The sequence below is a fragment of the Triturus cristatus genome, chromosome 6 (genome assembly GCF_964204655.1).
Source record: "Triturus cristatus chromosome 6, aTriCri1.1, whole genome shotgun sequence".
NCBI lineage: Eukaryota > Metazoa > Chordata > Amphibia > Caudata > Salamandridae > Triturus > Triturus cristatus.
The window spans coordinates 46285539-46304366 of NC_140589.1; positions in this window are offsets into that span (position 1 = coordinate 46285539).

Sequence of the window (18828 nt, forward strand, 5' to 3'; positions counted from 1 at the left end):
CGGTCTCATAGGCAGCCATTTTGGAATTGGATTTCTAATAGGGAGAAGCCATTCCAATATTGTCGACAACACTTGCACTTACACTGTGATGCATGCGTGCACATCCATGGTGAGAGGATGTAGCCTAACAGCTAGGGCAGCCGACCTCAAATCTGGGTAATCGGGTTTGTGTCTCAGCAATGACGCTCAACATCCTGTGATTCTGGTCAAATCACTTAATCTTCCCGTGCCTAACAAAAAGTGAATGTGTCCTCATGTTGCGCAACTGGTGCTCATGTAAAGCACCCTGATACCTGATTTTGGGTCAAGGTTGCGCTATATAAAACTTTAGGAAAAATAAATAACTGTGTACACATGCACTGTGAGGCCCTGAGGGCCTTTTTGGCTTTTTTATCATCCAAACAGGATGGTAAATTAAAAAATACATAATTGTGCTTAAACAAGAAACGAAAGAAGGGCGCTGCGCAGCATCACTGTGATCTGCTGAGCACATGTAGAATTTTTTTTTTTAAAAGAAACGGAAGAGGGACAGGCAGGAAGCAACGTTACTTCTGTAAACTGTCCAGAACTATAATAGCTTTCCTGAATTTATGCAATCAGTTTAACAATATCTATCTCCATAAGGTGTACAGGTTTTCTCAAACCGGTGGTCTCTGCCCTCAGTCTCAAGGTGATGATTTGTGACGTCACATCAGGTACCAAACACCATCTTCAGATTGCCAAGCTCTGTGAACTATACATTGTTTACCTTTACAGCAAACATAAATCAAAGAAGACCCATGGGACTTCAGGCAGGAATATATTCAACAATGATGGTTCCTAAGAAGGAGCATTGGTGAGTGCGCAGTTTGATTTCTCAATTAAGATGATTCTTTCACAGGGTAGTCCATGCCTTTGAAGGGCACTGTGTGCCCGGTTGGTGCTGGAATACCGAGACTGTTGAATCTCACTCCATTGGAGTTCAAGTATCACGTGTGCTGGGCTCATACGCCACTTGCGAACCAATCACTGCTATGTTGAGAGAAACAAGCTCTGCCCGCATCACTAGATGGGCGTGCTCCACGTGACGAGGAAGAACGCTGGTGAGCACACGAGGTCTGACTCAGTTTGAGGAGGGCAGCGCGCAGTCTCAAAGAGCTCTAGTTAAAGGCATTCTACATATTTTATGGCGTCCAGCGCAGAGTGACAAGAGTAATGGTGAGTTCCTGCTAGCACTATGGTCAAGACAACGAACAGAGGTCTTGTGGCAATGCACAGCACCAGGTAAATGGGGACTTTCCTCTCCGGTGTGTGTCAGTTGGAGCTCATAACTACAACAACCATGAGACATTTTTCACCATTTCTCCATTTACAGCATATTCTATGTAAGTCGTTTGATCATCAGTCCACAGCCTTATTTAGCATCACTCTCTGCTTTTTCAATGTCTGTCCTAAATGGTCATTGTGCATCAAACTCACTTCTCTCACACTGCTTTGGGTGGTGTAAACCTATCCCTTCTAATTAGAATTCCACCATCACCCACTGACAGTTCAAAATGAATGTGTCCTCATGTCACACAACTGGTGCTCATGTAAAGCGCTCTGATACCTGATTTCGGGTCAAGTTCGCTCTATATAAAACTTCGGGAAAAATAAATAAATGTGTACACATGCACTGTGAGGCCTTACTACACCTCAAACTGCACTCGCTCTCATATCACCTTACCAGAGTATCTTGCCCACCTCCTACAGGACTTCATCTCTCCTACAAACCTCCTCCCACTATGAGTTAATCACATCGTTCCAACGCATCCTGAATGCTAGCAATTGTGTCTTTGTTTTCGGCCTCTTTTCATTGCTTCCCTGTCCATGTTCTCCCACTGCACAGGCAGTCTACACGGGCAATCCACCTGTTTGTTATGCCACCTGCAATATGCTTTATTTTATATCTATACTCTTGAAACGTGACAGCAGTTTCATTATTCTTTCAGAACTCCGGCCTGTCCCTCCTCCTGCTTCCTCCCCCTCAGGCTCCAACTGTTTGTGGTCAGTATGTAAGAAGAAATTCACACCCCACACATTTGTCTAGAAATATTCTTCACCCCATTCAGATGCTGATGCCTCTTTCTCGATCACCAAATAATTTCTCTTTGAGGCCATGAGATAACAGTCTTTATTACACACCTGTGATGCTAACATTCAGTGCCACTATAGTCTTCTTTTGAAAGTCATTTGGTGTCAAAATACCTTCTTCTATCCTCTTATTTTCACAAAACACGTCACCCCTTTCAAAATGTGTGTAGTTGCATAACAATTAAATTAAAGGTTCAGTTTTGTCACAAAAATCCTTTATAAATTTCACATAGTATTTGACTAGCCACAAAATATATGCTCCTTGTCAACTGCAGATGGGGCTAGTCGTATGGCTTTCACTGAATATGCTTTTGGTTTTACTCCAGCTGCAGAGATTGTATATCATGATTATTACACAATCCTCTCTAAAAATGTAATTTTGTTATGCTTGTTAGGCCTGCATCACTCAGACTATCCAGTACTTGCTTCAGAAACAAATGATGTTCTTCAATACTTCAACCAAAGACCAGAATGTCATCTTGGAAACAAATAGCATTCAACATACCCTCAAACACATTATTCATCATCCTTCAGTCTAACTTGCAAAAACTTCAAAACATCTTGTCTTCTTTCAATACCAATTCATTATTGTTTGGGTTGGTTAGTGGGAAGTCGTCTCCATCATTGTATAGATTTGTATAGATTTACACTGTGAAGATCTACACAAAATCAGAGTTTTTACTTGATTTTCTTTATGAAAACGATAGGAGACAGATAATTAGAAGCCTCCACTAGTTCAATCTCTAACCATATCCTCATGCATAGTTTTGACCTCATCCCTGGTCACTACTGGAACTTGTCTTCGGAGCAACATATACTTTCCCTCGGATCTCTCTCTCACCAAAAAACTATAAACATGTTTTGTGGGATATAGTTCCTTTCTTTTCCCATCTGTCTCTCTTGGTATATAAATGTGTGTGGGTGTTTTTTTCTTTCTCTCTTTTAATTTGTTGCAACCCTGCAGCAATTCCTACAGCTGTAGTCGATAGTCACTTTCACAGGTTGCCCCACTTTGCCCTTGTTTTGCTAAGGTTTGATCTTTTAATGTACAGGACTTTTTCTCCTTCACTTGTCTGTTTGCTTCCTACAGATGGTGCTTGTGCTTGCACTCTCTGATAAGGATCCACCGAAGAGGGTCTTCCAGTACCCAAAGACTTACAGGCTTCCTGACGTTTCTAGTAGCTTTGTCAGCACAGTTCCACACTTAATGCAATCTCTCTGCAGCTCCAGATAGTGTACCTTAAAGGTTTATTTTTGTATAGTCAGGGCCATCTTGTTGTGTTAAGCCCAGCGTAAGGCCAAACAGGTCAGCTCATATCTATAACAGTGGCAGTTTGACTCCAGCACTGGGCCCAAACTAGTGGAGTAAACCAATCATTCTGAGTACATTTACATCAGGTGGGCCACAGATCCATGGCAACCAGCTACCAAGAAGATCCAGCATATAGATTGGAAACCAAACAACGTTATGCATTAAGGGTATAGTGCATAGGGTTGAAAGTATAGGCTCACAGGTTTGAGGTGTATGGTTAAAGGTTTTTGCTATAGCATTTAGGATTAAAGGTTTAGGGTATAGATTTAAGAATTTGGTGCATAGAGTTCAAGGGTATAAGTATAACCTCTACGATTGTATTTGTTTACTGTCCCAATTTGAAATGTGTTTAATTTTTGGTATATTGATGAGTGTTAAAGTTTTTTTCGGGTACAGTTCTTAGTGTACCCTCATAACGCTTATCGCCAAGCAAAGCCAGTCACAAATCTGAAATGGATCAGGCCCCAATGGACAAATATTTTTCAGGGATTTTACAAGGATTGCTTTGAAGGCTAAGCATCCATTTCTTTAGCACTTGGAGTTGGTAATAAGCACTTTTAGCAATTTTGTTAATTCGATGAGCCATGGTTAAGGAAGGGTCTTGCATTATTCCCAGTGAACAGACCAATAGTGACAAAAATGGGGTGAACTCCGACAGTTCAAGATGATGTAGCACATCCGGTTTGAAAGTTTTTTTTCGATTTGGGAAAGAACAAGTGAATTCGGTCTTTTTTGGATTAAGAGTGAGAAAGTTGGTATTCATCCCCATTTGAATATTAGGTAAAGTTGTTTTTAAAGTGCGCATATCGTTTAGAGTGGTGGGGCCTGATTCACAGAACTAACTTAAGACAAAATCCTAAACGTACTACCATTTACTCATTTTGGTATTCACAGAAGGCACTTACTCATTTTGGTATTCACAGAAGGCACTTACTCATCAATGAGTAAGCGCCTTCTGTGAATACCAAAATGGTAGTAAGTTTAAGATTTTGTCTTAAGTTAGTTCTGAGAATTGGGCCCGTGGTTTTTAGGTACATTTGGGTGTCATGAGCATATTGGTGAATGGAAACGTTTGAATTTTTGCAAATTTTGGCCAGAGGTTGGACACAAAAGTGAACGAGTGTTGGGGATAGGATGATCTCTGTAGAGCTCCACTAATGATAGATGCAGGCCGAGAACGATTGTTGATTTTTACAATTTGAGAGCAGTTGGAGAGGAAGAAGGTAAGCCGTTTATGGACTATGGGCCTGATGTAGAGTTTGTGGATGGGTTAGTGCGTGTGACGGATATCCGGTCCACCTTATTAGGACACAATGTACTTGTAAGAAGGAGGAAAGGATATCCAGAATTCAAGCACTCTGTGACGAGCTCTGAAACCTGATACTGGACTCCTTGTGCGCTTTCCTTATCGATGAATTTAGCAAGAGGACTGGAGACACATTTTTCAATGCTCTTTCCAACTCCGAGGATATTTGAGACTGCTCTTTAATTTTGAGGAGGCTGGGATATAGGATGGGTTTTCTGAGTAAAGATGAGATTTGACCGCATTTGTGGGAGATGGGGAAGGTGTCTTGGGTGAGGGTGGAGTTGTTCATTGTACCCAGGTTTCAGAGAAGTAAGTGAAGTTAGCCTTGATGATAGGTGCAGGGATGAGGTCACTGTGGTATGGGATGGCATTGGGGCTATTGATGGTCCTGGCAGGTGGTGAGGTGTTGTAGGGGAAGAATTTGAAAAGGGTTCTGGAGGGGTTCTGTGAAGTCTGATGTTCTCAGAGAGGTAAGTTGGATTTGGCCTTCCTAATATGGTTTGTATAGGTTTCTAAGTGATTTCATCTTTGTATAGATTCTTGGAGAATTGGAGAGTCTTCATTGTTTTTGAGTGCGTCTATTTTTGTTGTTGTTTAGTTCATGGGTGAACCAAGGACAAGCGGGTATAAAATGTAAACATTGCCATTTAATTGGCTTTTGGCAGTTAACCATTTTGGTGCTGGATATGAAAAAGACAAGGACACGACCTTTGAAGGGAGTTGGGGGGAAGAATGCTGCTGTAGGTCATGTGTATGAATGATGGAGTTCAGTGAATAGAAGAGATTGAATTTGGAATTGCTCCAGTCGATATGGAGATCTCCTAGGAAGGGGTTGCTCTGACATAGTATTTGTTCGGAAGCGATATAGTCTGCTATTTGTGGTAGTAAGCCACATTTGAGATTAAGTGTCCGACAGATAACATGAACATAGTGAGAGGATGAGTGTGAGATCTTAAGAAATTCACAGGTTGTAGAGTTGGTAGCAGGTATTTGAGTATGTATGAGGTTTGTTTGTCTGTGCATGATGGCTGAACCTCAAATGTATTTGTTGTGTCTGTCTTTGTTGATGATTTTGTGTAAATAGATGGTATTAGAGAGTCCAGAATAGGATTTGAGAACTCATTCAACCACGAATCTGTGATGCATATGAGATGAAGGCTGTGTATAGGTATGAGATTGGCTATATCAGCATGGTGTGCATTCACGGATCGTGAAACATGGAGCGTGCAAAATAGTTTGGAGTAGGTCTGGTCGGAATGATTGCTAGAAGCAGGAGTACATGGGAATGTTTGAATTTGGATGAGGTGTGGGAAAGGGGATTGTCTGTGGTGAAGCAGTCATTGCCTTGTAGTGAATGGTGTGGGCTTGTAGCTATGAATTGCATGGGAATGTGGAAGGTATTTGATGGTGAGGATGGAGTGTGTCTAGCTGATTAAATACATGTTGTGTAAAAGGCTTGACAATATTGGACAACTTTGTGGCTTTTGATGCTCTTCATTCTTCTACAAGCCTAGATGAGTCTTTGCGGCTGCTGATTACTTATCTTCCAGTTGGCTAGGTGGCCATTGATGACTAGGAGTACATTGAAATCTCAATAACTCTGCTATGTCTCTGAACAGGATTATGGACCTCAATGTTTCTCATTACACAACTGTTAAACGATCATTAGGCTCCCCACCAGATGCTGTGGTAGCCCGTAAGATGTCAAGGTTTTGTTATCCGCATCTGCCACCTATGTCAATTAAGTAGGCACAGCCAACTTTGGTGGTGGAGGTGATGCCATCCGCAGGAACACTTATCTTTGTGGGGTGTATCATCCGGGTCATGCACACACATGTCTGCAGGAGTGGCTATAAATAAGCTGGTCCTCTGCCAAGTGGTTAATCCAGGCTACAGAATTGTGGAGAATCCATTCTTGGTGAGCTAATGGAGTGTAAGGGCCCTTTGTTCCTGGAAATCCACTATTGCTTTTGTGCTGTGCTGTGGGTACGCTCCAGTGACCAGTTTCCGCACGCTTTCAGCAATATTCTGGCACGAACAGTAGCTGGCGGGATTTGCATGTGGGGGAGGATTGGTGGTGGAGTGAGAGGCTTCTAGGAAGACAAACACGGACACTGTTAGGTCTGTACTTTTTGCCAATAAAGTATGAAGGCACATACCCCGACATATAATGCGTAAGCCATGGATAGGGGCAGGAAGACTGTGATGGTGGGGTAGTTGATGTGAGAGGTCAGAAAGCAGTGATGGAATGAAGACTAGAAAAGGTCATTTAGAGGTTGGTGGAGTGGGTGACTGTCATAAATTGGTGGCATCCATAACAAAAAAATGTATTTATAAAGCACATTTCACCCCTTGTGGCATCTGGCTATGAATTATTGTCAAAAAATCAAGTTTGGGAGAATGGATCACTTGTCCTGTGCTATCAGGGTCTGAGATCTTTGGAGTCTGTGTAAGAAAACCCTCATATGAGTACACAGGTCGGTGGCGGTGTATCTTGATTCTCCGCCTTCGTGTACTGTCACAGCATCATTCATTGGGTTTCTTTTTGTTAGGATGCTGTCCTCCACCTGGAGGTAGACCAGCTGATATTACAGTAGCGTCCAGATATCAAAATGGAGAGGGATGTGCAAAGTGCTCATAAGTGGTGAGGTTAAAATTCACTACTTCACTCTAAAAAATGCAGAAAAATTTTAATGAAAATATGAGTGAAGTGAGAAATTAAAATAAGAGTGATGTTATGATAGACAGAGTTAATAGTCTATTACATCAGTGAATAAGAACTGTGAATGAGGTCAACATGTTTCAGCCTTCTCGTGTATTCTTTTTTTTTTTTTTTTTTTTTTTTTTTTTTTGAAAAAGTTTTTATTGAACAATAATTCGGTTACAAGTATGGGCCTACAACCACCCGGGCCGGCCGCTAGGTACATAAGGAAATATACACATATCAAGGCTGCAGTCAGTTCCCAGGGCACTGCCCCGCAGTGGCTCAAGATAGTTCTCGAAGAACAGCAAGTGTCAGTCCAACAAAAACAGAAACAAAAGGAAAAACAATAAAAACAAAAGGCGAGTTACGAGGGATACCAGTGCGGTTCAGGCTCCCCCCGGGAACTTCTCGTGTATTCTTGAGGCTTTCGTCAGGACCAGAAAGTGAAAAGGGGGCCGTTGCGCCGCCTTTTTTTGTGATTAGGTGATCACAATTATATTAATTCCTTTAATGAGTTATTGGCTCTGTAATAAAAAAATTTATTGTAATTATACCCTCTTTACAGCATCAATGATACCATGACTATTTGTCTTATATAATTAATGGGGCTGTAACAGTAATTGTCTTACAATCATTGTGCTTCCAATTGAGCACTTCAACTAGGAAAATTACGCGCTAAAAACAACTGAGCAGTCAAGGAGAGATTGGCTTGTGGGCTACAAGAAGAGAATAGTCATGAAATTAGTCGGAGATTCTAACTATGATTGTTCTGGTGTAATCACATAGAGTATTCGACTATTAAAATTAACACACAATTAGACAGTCCGTAAGCGTCTAAATTTTCAAGAAGGTAGAGTATGTTTTCCGTAAGTAATGGAGAGCGTACAATTAACCCATGGACATAACTAACTACCAATTGAAATGTTCGCCGCTTCTTAAGGGTCAATCTTCCTATATTAGTATACGTATAATAATTATCTTTTTTACCTTGCCCAATGTCTTGTTTGAGCTTCCTCGGGACCTCAGAGATCAAGAAACCTGTTCCTGTAAGGTTAAATGTTATTTAGTTAGATGCTCTTACCGCGTTAGTCTTCTGCCTCGTGGTAGTGAGTAGCAAGGGCTTACCGGTTCTTCATCACGCACTGCTTGTGCTGACTCTGATCGCCGTGTCCCGGTTAACGCGGGGCCGCGTATCGGTCGTTTTTACCTGTTTGGGTTTAGAAACTGAGGAGAGACTCTTATTCCTGCATCTGGTTGGCAGAGCGGTTGGCAAAGGTCTTCGATGTTTAGGAAAGAAGACTCAGGTGCACGATATACATTGGCAAAGGTCATGTTAAAGAGAATTAATTAAATGACTTAAGAAATAGCGTTTAAAGGAGTTATGTTAATGTGAGAGCTATTGTTGAGTTTTATCATTCTTATTCTTTTGGGGAAACTATTCTTTCTCGGTGATAGCGTTAACGGTTTCTTTCAGATTGGCATCTGATTATATCTTTTCATCCAAATTATCACGCCAGTGTATGCCATGGGATAAAATCATTTAACCCTTCAATGTCTGTTTTAAGGCGATGTACCCAGCGCTGTTCTTTTTCGAAAAGGATGCGTTCAGCATTGTTTGTTGTTGCTGTCAGGGTTTCTAGTACTACCCACTTGAGATCTTCTGAATTGTGGTTGTGCTCTATGTAGTGTTTACTCATTTTCGTCGTTGCTCTCTTGCAGTTCACATTGCTCTTATGTTCTCCTATGCGGAGTTTAACTTTACGGCATGTCATGCCGATGTACCTCTTTTGGCATGGGCAGGTGATCATGTATATCACGTGGCTAGTATTGCAGTTCGTATGATGTCTCAGGGTCCATGTGAGGTTAGGTAGCAAGTTAAGTTTTTTTGTAGCTGTAGTGAGCTTGCATACAACACATGACCCACATGGGTAATGGCCTGTAATGGGACTCATGTTCCAGAGTGATGTTATGTTCTCTTTTTTCTTGACTGAGGCTGGTCTGGTATGTACCAACTGATCTTTCAAGTTACGTGTTCTTTTGTTGGCAAACCTTGGTTTGGGCCATTGGAGGGTATTTGAGGTTAGTATCCTCCAGTTGCGATTTATTATTTTCTTTACAGTGTTGCTTGACGTGTTGTAAGTCGTGACACATGTTAGAAGGTCTGCAGGTGGTGTTTTAGGTGTTACTTCAAGAAGACTCTCCCTCGCTTGATTGCGTGCTCTCTTTTGGCATTTTTTAATAATTCTGTCAGGGTAATCACGTTGGTGTAGTTTTATTTCACGGAACAGTATACTCTCCTACAACAGCTTCCATCCCCGGCCCTTGAGGGAGAACTTACCTTACAGTCAATTTCTACGCCTGAGACGTAATTGCAGTACCATTGGAGACTACAAAGACCAAGCTAAAGCTCTGGAAATAAAACTACACCAACGTGATTACCCTGACAGAATTATTAAAAAATGGAGGATACTAACCTCAAATACCCTCCAATGGCCCAAACCAAGGTTTGCCAACAAAAGAACACGTAACTTGAAAGATCAGTTGGTACATACCAGACCAGCCTCAGTCAAGAAAAAAGAGAACATAACATCACTCTGGAACATGAGTCCCATTACAGGCCATTACCCATGTGGGTCATGTGTTGTATGCAAGCTCACTACAGCTACAAAAAAACTTAACTTGCTACCTAACCTCACATGGACCCTGAGACATCATACGAACTGCAATACTAGCCACGTGATATACATGATCACCTGCCCATGCCAAAAGAGGTACATCGGCATGACATGCCGTAAAGTTAAACTCCGCATAGGAGAACATAAGAGCAATGTGAACTGCAAGAGAGCAACGACGAAAATGAGTAAACACTACATAGAGCACAACCACAATTCAGAAGATCTCAAGTGGGTAGTACTAGAAACCCTGACAGCAACAACAAACAATGCTGAACGCATCCTTTTCGAAAAAGAACAGCGCTGGGTACATCGCCTTAAAACAGACATTGAAGGGTTAAATGATTTTATCCCATGGCATACACTGGCGTGATAATTTGGATGAAAAGATATAATCAGATGCCAATCTGAAAGAAACCGTTAACGCTATCACCAAGAAAGAATAGTTTCCCCAAAAGAATAAGAATGATAAAACTCAACAATAGCTCTCACATTAACATAACTCCTTTAAACGCTATTTCTTAAGTCATTTAATTAATTCTCTTTAACATGACCTTTGCCAATGTATATCGTGCACCTGAGTCTTCTTTCCTAAACATCGAAGACCTTTGCCAACCGCTCTGCCAACCAGATGCAGGAATAAGAGTCTCTCCTCAGTTTCTAAACCCAAACAGGTAAAAACGACCGATACGCGGCCCCGCGTTAACCGGGACACGGCGATCAGAGTCAGCACAAGCAGTGCGTGATGAAGAACCGGTAAGCCCTTGCTACTCACTACCACGAGGCAGAAGACTAACGCGGTAAGAGCATCTAACTAAATAACATTTAACCTTACAGGAACAGGTTTCTTGATCTCTGAGGTCCCGAGGAAGCTCAAACAAGACATTGGGCAAGGTAAAAAAGATAATTATTATACGTATACTAATATAGGAAGATTGACCCTTAAGAAGCGGCGAACATTTCAATTGGTAGTTAGTTATGTCCATGGGTTAATTGTACGCTCTCCATTACTTACGGAAAACATACTCTACCGTCTTGAAAATTTAGACGCTTACGGACTGTCTAATTGTGTGTTAATTTTAATAGTCGAATACTCTATGTGATTACACCAGAACAATCATAGTTAGAATCTCCGACTAATTTCATGACTATTCTCTTCTTGTAGCCCACAAGCCAATCTCTCCTTGACTGCTCAGTTGTTTTTAGCGCGTAATTTTCCTAGTTGAAGTGCTCAATTGGAAGCACAATGATTGTAAGACAATTACTGTTACAGCCCCATTAATTATATAAGACAAATAGTCATGGTATCATTGATGCTGTAAAGAGGGTATAATTACAATAAATTTTTTTATTACAGAGCCAATAACTCATTAAAGGAATTAATATAATTGTGATCACCTAATCACAAAAAAAGGCGGCGCAACGGCCCCCTTTTCACTTTCTGGTCCTGACGAAAGCCTCAAGAATACACGAGAAGGCTGAAACATGTTGACCTCATTCACAGTTCTTATTCACTGATGTAATAGACTATTAACTCTGTCTATCATAACATCACTCTTATTTTAATTTCTCACTTCACTCATATTTTCATTAAAATTTTTCTGCATTTTTTAGAGTGAAGTAGTGAATTTTAACCTCACCACTTATGAGCACTTTGCACATCCCTCTCCATTTTGATATCTGGACGCTACTGTAATATCAGCTGGTCTACCTCCAGGTGGAGGACAGCATCCTAACAAAAAGAAACCCAATGAATGATGCTGTGACAGTACACGAAGGCGGAGAATCAAGATACACCGCCACCGACCTGTGTACTCATATGAGGGTTTTCTTACACAGACTCCAAAGATCTCAGACCCTGATAGCACAGGACAAGTGATCCATTCTCCCAAACTTGATTTTTTGTATTACCATTGGAAGCCGGATGGATCACTGCTTCTCATTCCCTCCCCATTGATATTTACATATGAATTATTGTCACCTTATTCAAGGGTCTCATTTTAGCGACCCAGGAAGGCTGAGTGAATCTGAACCATGACCACTAGGTAACAGACCTCTGGAGATATTGCAACAGTCCATGAGCCACCAGAAATGGAGTCCCCTACCTCGCCAAACTCAGTTCCCCGCCTAACTTAGTGCAGAGTTTTCCCTTGAGGAACATCAACTGGGTCTGCCTCTGGAAACCCTGGCCCTGGCAGCCCATCTGCCACAGGGATGCCAGGTCACAGTGACAGACACCCCACCTTATTTTTCAGAAATAAACTCCTGCTTTGGGAGATTGTGTTTGAGAAACAAGAGCTTACAGAGTGGAGCCAAATCAGCCTGGCACCCACTCAGCAAACTCTTCTGCCTTCAAAACAACTGGCACAATGGCTGCTTCCCTGAAGACAGTGAGATCCCTTACAGGCAGGCATCTCACAACAGGGATGTCAGTCATGAGCTAGGGGTGTGGAAGCCACTGCCTCTGCAGTCATGGCTGGCTGCTGCTGAGTTGCCCATCAGGATCTAAATGAGTATAAAATTGTTCTACCCCTCCGACAGCCTGACGGAGTAAATGTTGTCGGAGGATGACCTCTATGTCTTCCCACCTAATTTAGATGGGTGGACATACACGGAAGCTCTCGCTATCCGGCAATGAAAGCAGTCTAATGCTCCCCCTCGCCATGAGAGATAATTCCCATGGCAAGGGGGCCATTGATTTTTTTATTTTCAAAAAGAAAATCTAGCTTCAGGAGTTTCTTTTTTGGAAATGAAAGAAAGAAGGGGCATATCATCAAGGCGGCGCTATAAAATTATCGCCGCTTTTGCGTCCGTTTTCGGCCAAAAAGCGGCGATAATTTTATCGCTTTATCAGCAAGGTCACGCTATCACGTGAATCCTTGCCTTAGCGCCCTTTCCCTTAACGCCCAGCTTTGCAGCTCTAAAGAGATGCAAAGTGGGCGTTCCTTCCCAAAAGAACGTGAGAAATGTCGCTAACCGACATTTATCCTATTATCTAGCCTCACGCTAACCTGCAGAGCAATAAGAAAAGTAGCGCTAACCGCGGTTTTCGCTACTTTCCTTACGCCTGCTTTTCATCTGACTTAGCCATGATATCCAATGGAAGGTGGATATCATGGCTGAGTCTGCCCTGCCCTATCAACAAGCTATCTCCAAACGTTGTGCGATTATCGCTAGATTTTCAGCGATGATCGCACATTTGGCAGCTTGCGCCTTGAATTTTATCGCTGTTGAGATAAGCGTTGCTGACAGCACACTATCTCAGCGATAAAATTCAGCGTTAGCCAGCGATAATTATCCTCGCGCTAAGCGCGCAGAGCGATAATTATCGCCGGCCCTTGCTGATATGCCCCGAAGTTGGAGGACAAGGCCAAGGGGTCAGAATTGCCCGATGAAATCTCAATAAGCCTGTATTGTCTCTGATCTTTATTTAGATCAGGACTGGAGGGGCTCAATATTTCTAATTACACCACTGCTAAAAGATCATTAAGTCTCCGCTGAGTGCCAAGGATGCCCCTAAGATGCCATTCCTGTGCTGCAGGCATGTACTGCCTTTGCCGATGCAAAGACCCATCCAATGCCAGTCTGAAGTTTTTGAGTGAAAGCAATGGTAACTCTCAGTTGGTTTAGTGAGATTGGAAGTGGGGCGAGGCTGTGTACTCTAGGAAACCTGGTCTGTCAGTTCTATCATCCGGTTCATGGACACATGCGGATGCAGGCTTGACAATAAATATGCTGATCCTAGGCCAAGTGGGAAATCCAAGCTACAGAGCTGTGCAGAGTCTATTTTTGGAGAGTTAATGGAGCATAACAAGCTTTGTTCCTGAAAAGCCTCTGTGGCTTGAATGCCATGCTGTGAGCACTTTTCAGTGACCCCTTCCGGCAACATTATGGCTGGGGAAGTAGCTTACAGGAACTACAGTTTGGGGAGATAATAAGGGGTGGGGGAGAAGCTTTGATGACAAGGAACAGGGGCCCAGTTAACGAGGGAGCACAGTTTTCAGGAGCATGCAGGGCAAGCTCCAGGAACTTCCTGCGAGAGTCATGCAAAGGACTGGGAAGACTAAATCAATCTATCAATCATCTATATAGTGCAACACTTTCACCCCTAGGGGTATTGGTCGTCGAGGTTGCTGAGTCTGCATCGAAAAGACAGGTCTTGAGTCACTTTCTGAAGTCTGCCTGGGAGGGTGCCGTTCGGACGAGGAGGGGGAGGTCAATGCAGGCTTTGGCGGTGGTGTAGGAGAATGTGCAGCCCCCGCTATGGGTGCAATGGGTGCGGGGGACGCGTGAGAGGGCGAGTGAAGTGGTGCGCTGGTGTCTTGAGGGAAGATGGAAATTCAGCCGACGGTTGATGGAGGATGGTCCTTGATTGTGGAGAGCTTTGTAGCTGTGTGTGAGCATCTTGCACTGGCTTCTATTCTGGACAGGCAGCCAGTGGAGTTTTCTAACATGAGGACGGATGTGGGTACGCTTGGAGAGGTCCAGGATGTTGTGTTTTGTATGGTCTGGAGTCTTCTGAGGAGCTGGGTGGAGATACCGTTGTAGAGAGAGTTGCCATATTTGAGGCAACTGGTGACGAGGACTTGTGTGACGGTCTTTCTGGCGTTTACTGTAATCCATCTGAATGTAACGGAAATAATGTGAGAAGTGATGTGACAAGGAGTTAGAAAATGAAGAATTGGAACTGACAGAAAAGCTTGTACCAAGAGAGGATTCAGTGAATTTACTTGGTCCATCACCTCAGGCATAAGGTGCTTGGGAGGCAGGGGGATTATCAGGTTGAGCCAGAATATTTACACTAGCAGGTTACAGCAAGCACAAAGAGTCTAAGGGTGCTTGTGTTGGGTCACAACATGCTAAAGCAGAGTAGTATCCCTGGGACCACGTTGCCAAGGGACATTGTGGAGCATGGTAGGCAGCAGGAGAAGCGGTGGTGAGGTTTAGAAGATGGCACTTAAGAACTGATGGGATGAGGATGGCATGGTGTCTCTGCTTGGGTCTATAAAGAGCTTGGTGTACCAATCACCACTTGTTGCGAGCATGGAAGGATGAAAACTCCAGGAACTGAGACCTCCGCTTACATTAGTTGTCTACAGGAGAAGTGCCATGAACCTCAGAGTCTGGTTGGTGAAGGAAAGGCCTTGTAAATCTTTGGAAGCAGCTGACATTCTGCAAGTGAATGTGAGTGGAGTGTAAGTAGGTGCACAGGAGTAAAAGGTTGAATTGAATTTGCCAGCAGTCAGGTTAATAACAGTTGAATGAAGTGATCAAACTGTATGAGAATGAAGATGAGAAGTCAGAGTCAAGGGGACCTGAGGATGAAGGCGATGGGGCGCGTCAGGTCTGAACATAGTAAGTGAAGCATGAGTTATCATGGTAAACTGGAGGTGGAAGACAGTTAAAAGTCTGTCATGGTGTAAAGACAGAACCAGAGGAACCAGGAAGGAATTAGATAAAAGACCTATGAAGCTGGGCATGGATGGTACCATGGTAGGAGCTTTTGGCATCCGATGTATCCAGCTCGCACGTCAAGTGGGACTATGCAGTGACAAAATTGGGTATATTAACTACAACTGCTCTTAGCAGCAAATGCTACTGGGATTGGGAACCATCACCGGACGAAGCGCAATATGTTCGAAACGTCACATGCTAGAAGCAGTGGGCTGTCACCCGCAGCTGGGGCTTGGGTGCAGGTCCTAGCCCTGTGCAGCACAGGGGTTGGCCACCGGCAGATTGTGATAGCAGAACCTGATCAGGGGCCAAGCCCTGCAGCCACCCACTGCACACATCCAAAGGCCACCTGCTCCAGGGGGTTGGGCACAGGGCTTGGCCAGATGCCAGGCCCTGCAGCCACCCACTGCACACAGCCAAAGGAGCTCACTGGGGGCATGGACCACTAAAGGCCAGGCCCTGCTTGCAAATGGATGCTGGGCTTGGCTGAAAGATGTGTTCAGCAGGGGAGCTGGCTAAATATAATCAAATAGCCTGAGAAATTCACTAAAGAAACCAAAGGTTAAAGTGCTGTTATAGTTAGGTATGGTAAGAGAATCTTACCTTCGGTTAAAAAAATGACAGAAATTCACTGGTAAAACCAAAGGGTAAAGTGACGTTATAAATAGGTATTTTAATAGGATCTTAGCTTATGTTAAAACAACACTATAATTTCATTGACAAAAACAAAGGTCAAAGTGATGTTATAGTTAAGTGTTGAAATAACACATAAACTAATGTTTAAAAAAGTAAAATAGCGCTGACGTTCACCAGTTATAGTTTACTCAGCTCACAATAACTTGCACAACTGCCACACATTGCTTATGACCTCACATATTACATCATTCATGACATTAAATGACATCTCTAATGACATCATTGATGACATATCAAATTACATAATTGATAACATCACTGATGACAATGAACTACTGCACCTCAAATTACTTTTATAAACCGCAATATCATTACAACAAAAAGTAGGTACTAAAGTGCCCAACAAACACATACAGCATAGATTGAGTATAGGTACATGCGTACATGTACGAAATAGAGATCATTTAGTACTAGACACAAGCCTGATTTAGTGGGGTAAAAGCTGTCTGGTACACACTTCAGCTCCCAGTGAAGTTTTAAGGAAAGCGGTAGTTCAGTTCAACAAGGCAAAGACTGAGGGCCATATGTATCAAGCCTTATTCCCGTTTGCGAATTGGAAAAGCTTTTTGGGATGTATCATCCCAAAAGGGCATCGCAAAATAGAGAATTGAAAAATTTGCAATTCTCGATTTTGCGAATGCAATTAAGGAATTGCAAATTGCTATTCCTTAAATACAATTCTGGAAGCACCAGAAATTTGCTATTTGGACTTAAGGAATTGCAAATTACCACAAACTTAAAGTTGGTGGTAATTTGCGATTTTCTTTAAAAATGCACTTTTTGGATTTTTTTAAAATGCCATATGCCGCACATACATGGGCTTAGGGCATGTATGTGCGCAAAATGTGCACATGTGCATATTTCAGGAGTGCAACAGGGTGTCCTTTTAGTACCCTTGCAAACCTGAAATTGCATTCTCAATTTGCGATTCTCTAATTGGTAATTGCAAATTGAGAATGTCTTCCCATTCATTCCTATGGGCCTCCTAGCCCATAGGAATGATGGGAAGGTATTCCTTATTTGTGAATCTCAATTTGCGATTCGCAAATAAGGAATATGTAGGATTTGCATAATTTTTAGCAAATCCTACATACATTGAATTTTGAGATTCTCCAATTGCGATTCACTAAAAAATCGCAATTTGAGAATCGCAAAACTCTTTTTTGATACATATGGCCCTGAGTGCGCTAGTGTGAGTTGTGCAAATACTCCATGCGCTGAGCGTGGTTCTTTTGTGGGGGCATAAAAAGCAAATTAATTTTGGTAAGAATTTTGTAGACTGTTGATAGATTGCACTAGGACAATAAGCAGAGTTTTAAAGGGAATCCTAGTGCACACTGGCAGCCAAATGGACCTGGAGTCAAATGAGGAAACATTTTACTAGCCTGGCTGCTGCATTCCGCACCAGCTAAAGCTGATAGAGCAGAGACTCTGGGGCTGCTAAACAAACCTCATTTCCATGTTCCAGCCATCCCTGGAGCCGAGTATCTACAATGGTACCCGATGGCCAGGCTCAGTTACTGGCTGCAGTGATCTCAGCATCGTGACGTTAGTCGCCTGTACTTTTAACAATAGTTATTTCATCATTATTCCTCGATTACCTTCTATCAAACAACGTTTGGGGCTGTGGGCCACGATTTCTGGCTAAAAGCAGGGGGCAGCGATGCCTCAGAAGAGATCAGTAACAACTCCGTTTTATACAGTTGTTAGCCCCCCCAACCCCTCCAGCCCCCAGCGTAGTGTGGATGAGGACTTGAAGAGCCGAGATTGCTCATCTGGCAGCGTTTCAGCCACAGAGCATGATTGTGCTCATGATTCACAAAGTTGTGATAATAGCATCCACTTCCAGTATCTGCAGCATAACGAAGAGCTCTTATGTGCATATGCTTCACAATCATGTAATAATAGCATCTACTTCCGTTATCTGCAGCATAACAAGGAGCTCTTATGTGCATATGATTCACAAAGTTGTAATAATAGCATCCACTTCCAGTATCTGCAGCATAACGAAGAGCTCTTATGTGCATATGCTTCACAACCATGTGATAATAGCATCTACTTCCGTTATCTGCAGCATAACAAGGAGCTCTTATGTGCATATGCTTCACAACCATGTAATAATAGCATCTACTTCCGTTATCTGCCGCATAACAAAGAGCTCTTATGCGCATATGCTTCACAACCATGTAATAATAGCATCCACTTCCATTATCTGCCGCATAACAAAGAGCTCTTATGCGCATATGCTTCACAACCATTTAATAATAGCATCTACTTCCATTATCTGCCGCATAACAAAGAGCTCTTATGTGCATATGCTTCACAACCATGTAATAATAGCATCCACTTCCGTTATCTGCAGCATAACAAAGAGCTCTTATGTGCATATGCTTCACAACCATGTGATAATAGCATCTACTTCCGTTATCTGCAGCATAACAAGGAGCTCTTATGTGCATATGCTTCACAACCATGTGATAATAGCATCTACTTCCGTTATCTGCAGCATAACAAAGAGCTCCTATGTGCATATGCTTCACAACCATGTAATAATAGCATCTACTTCCGTTAT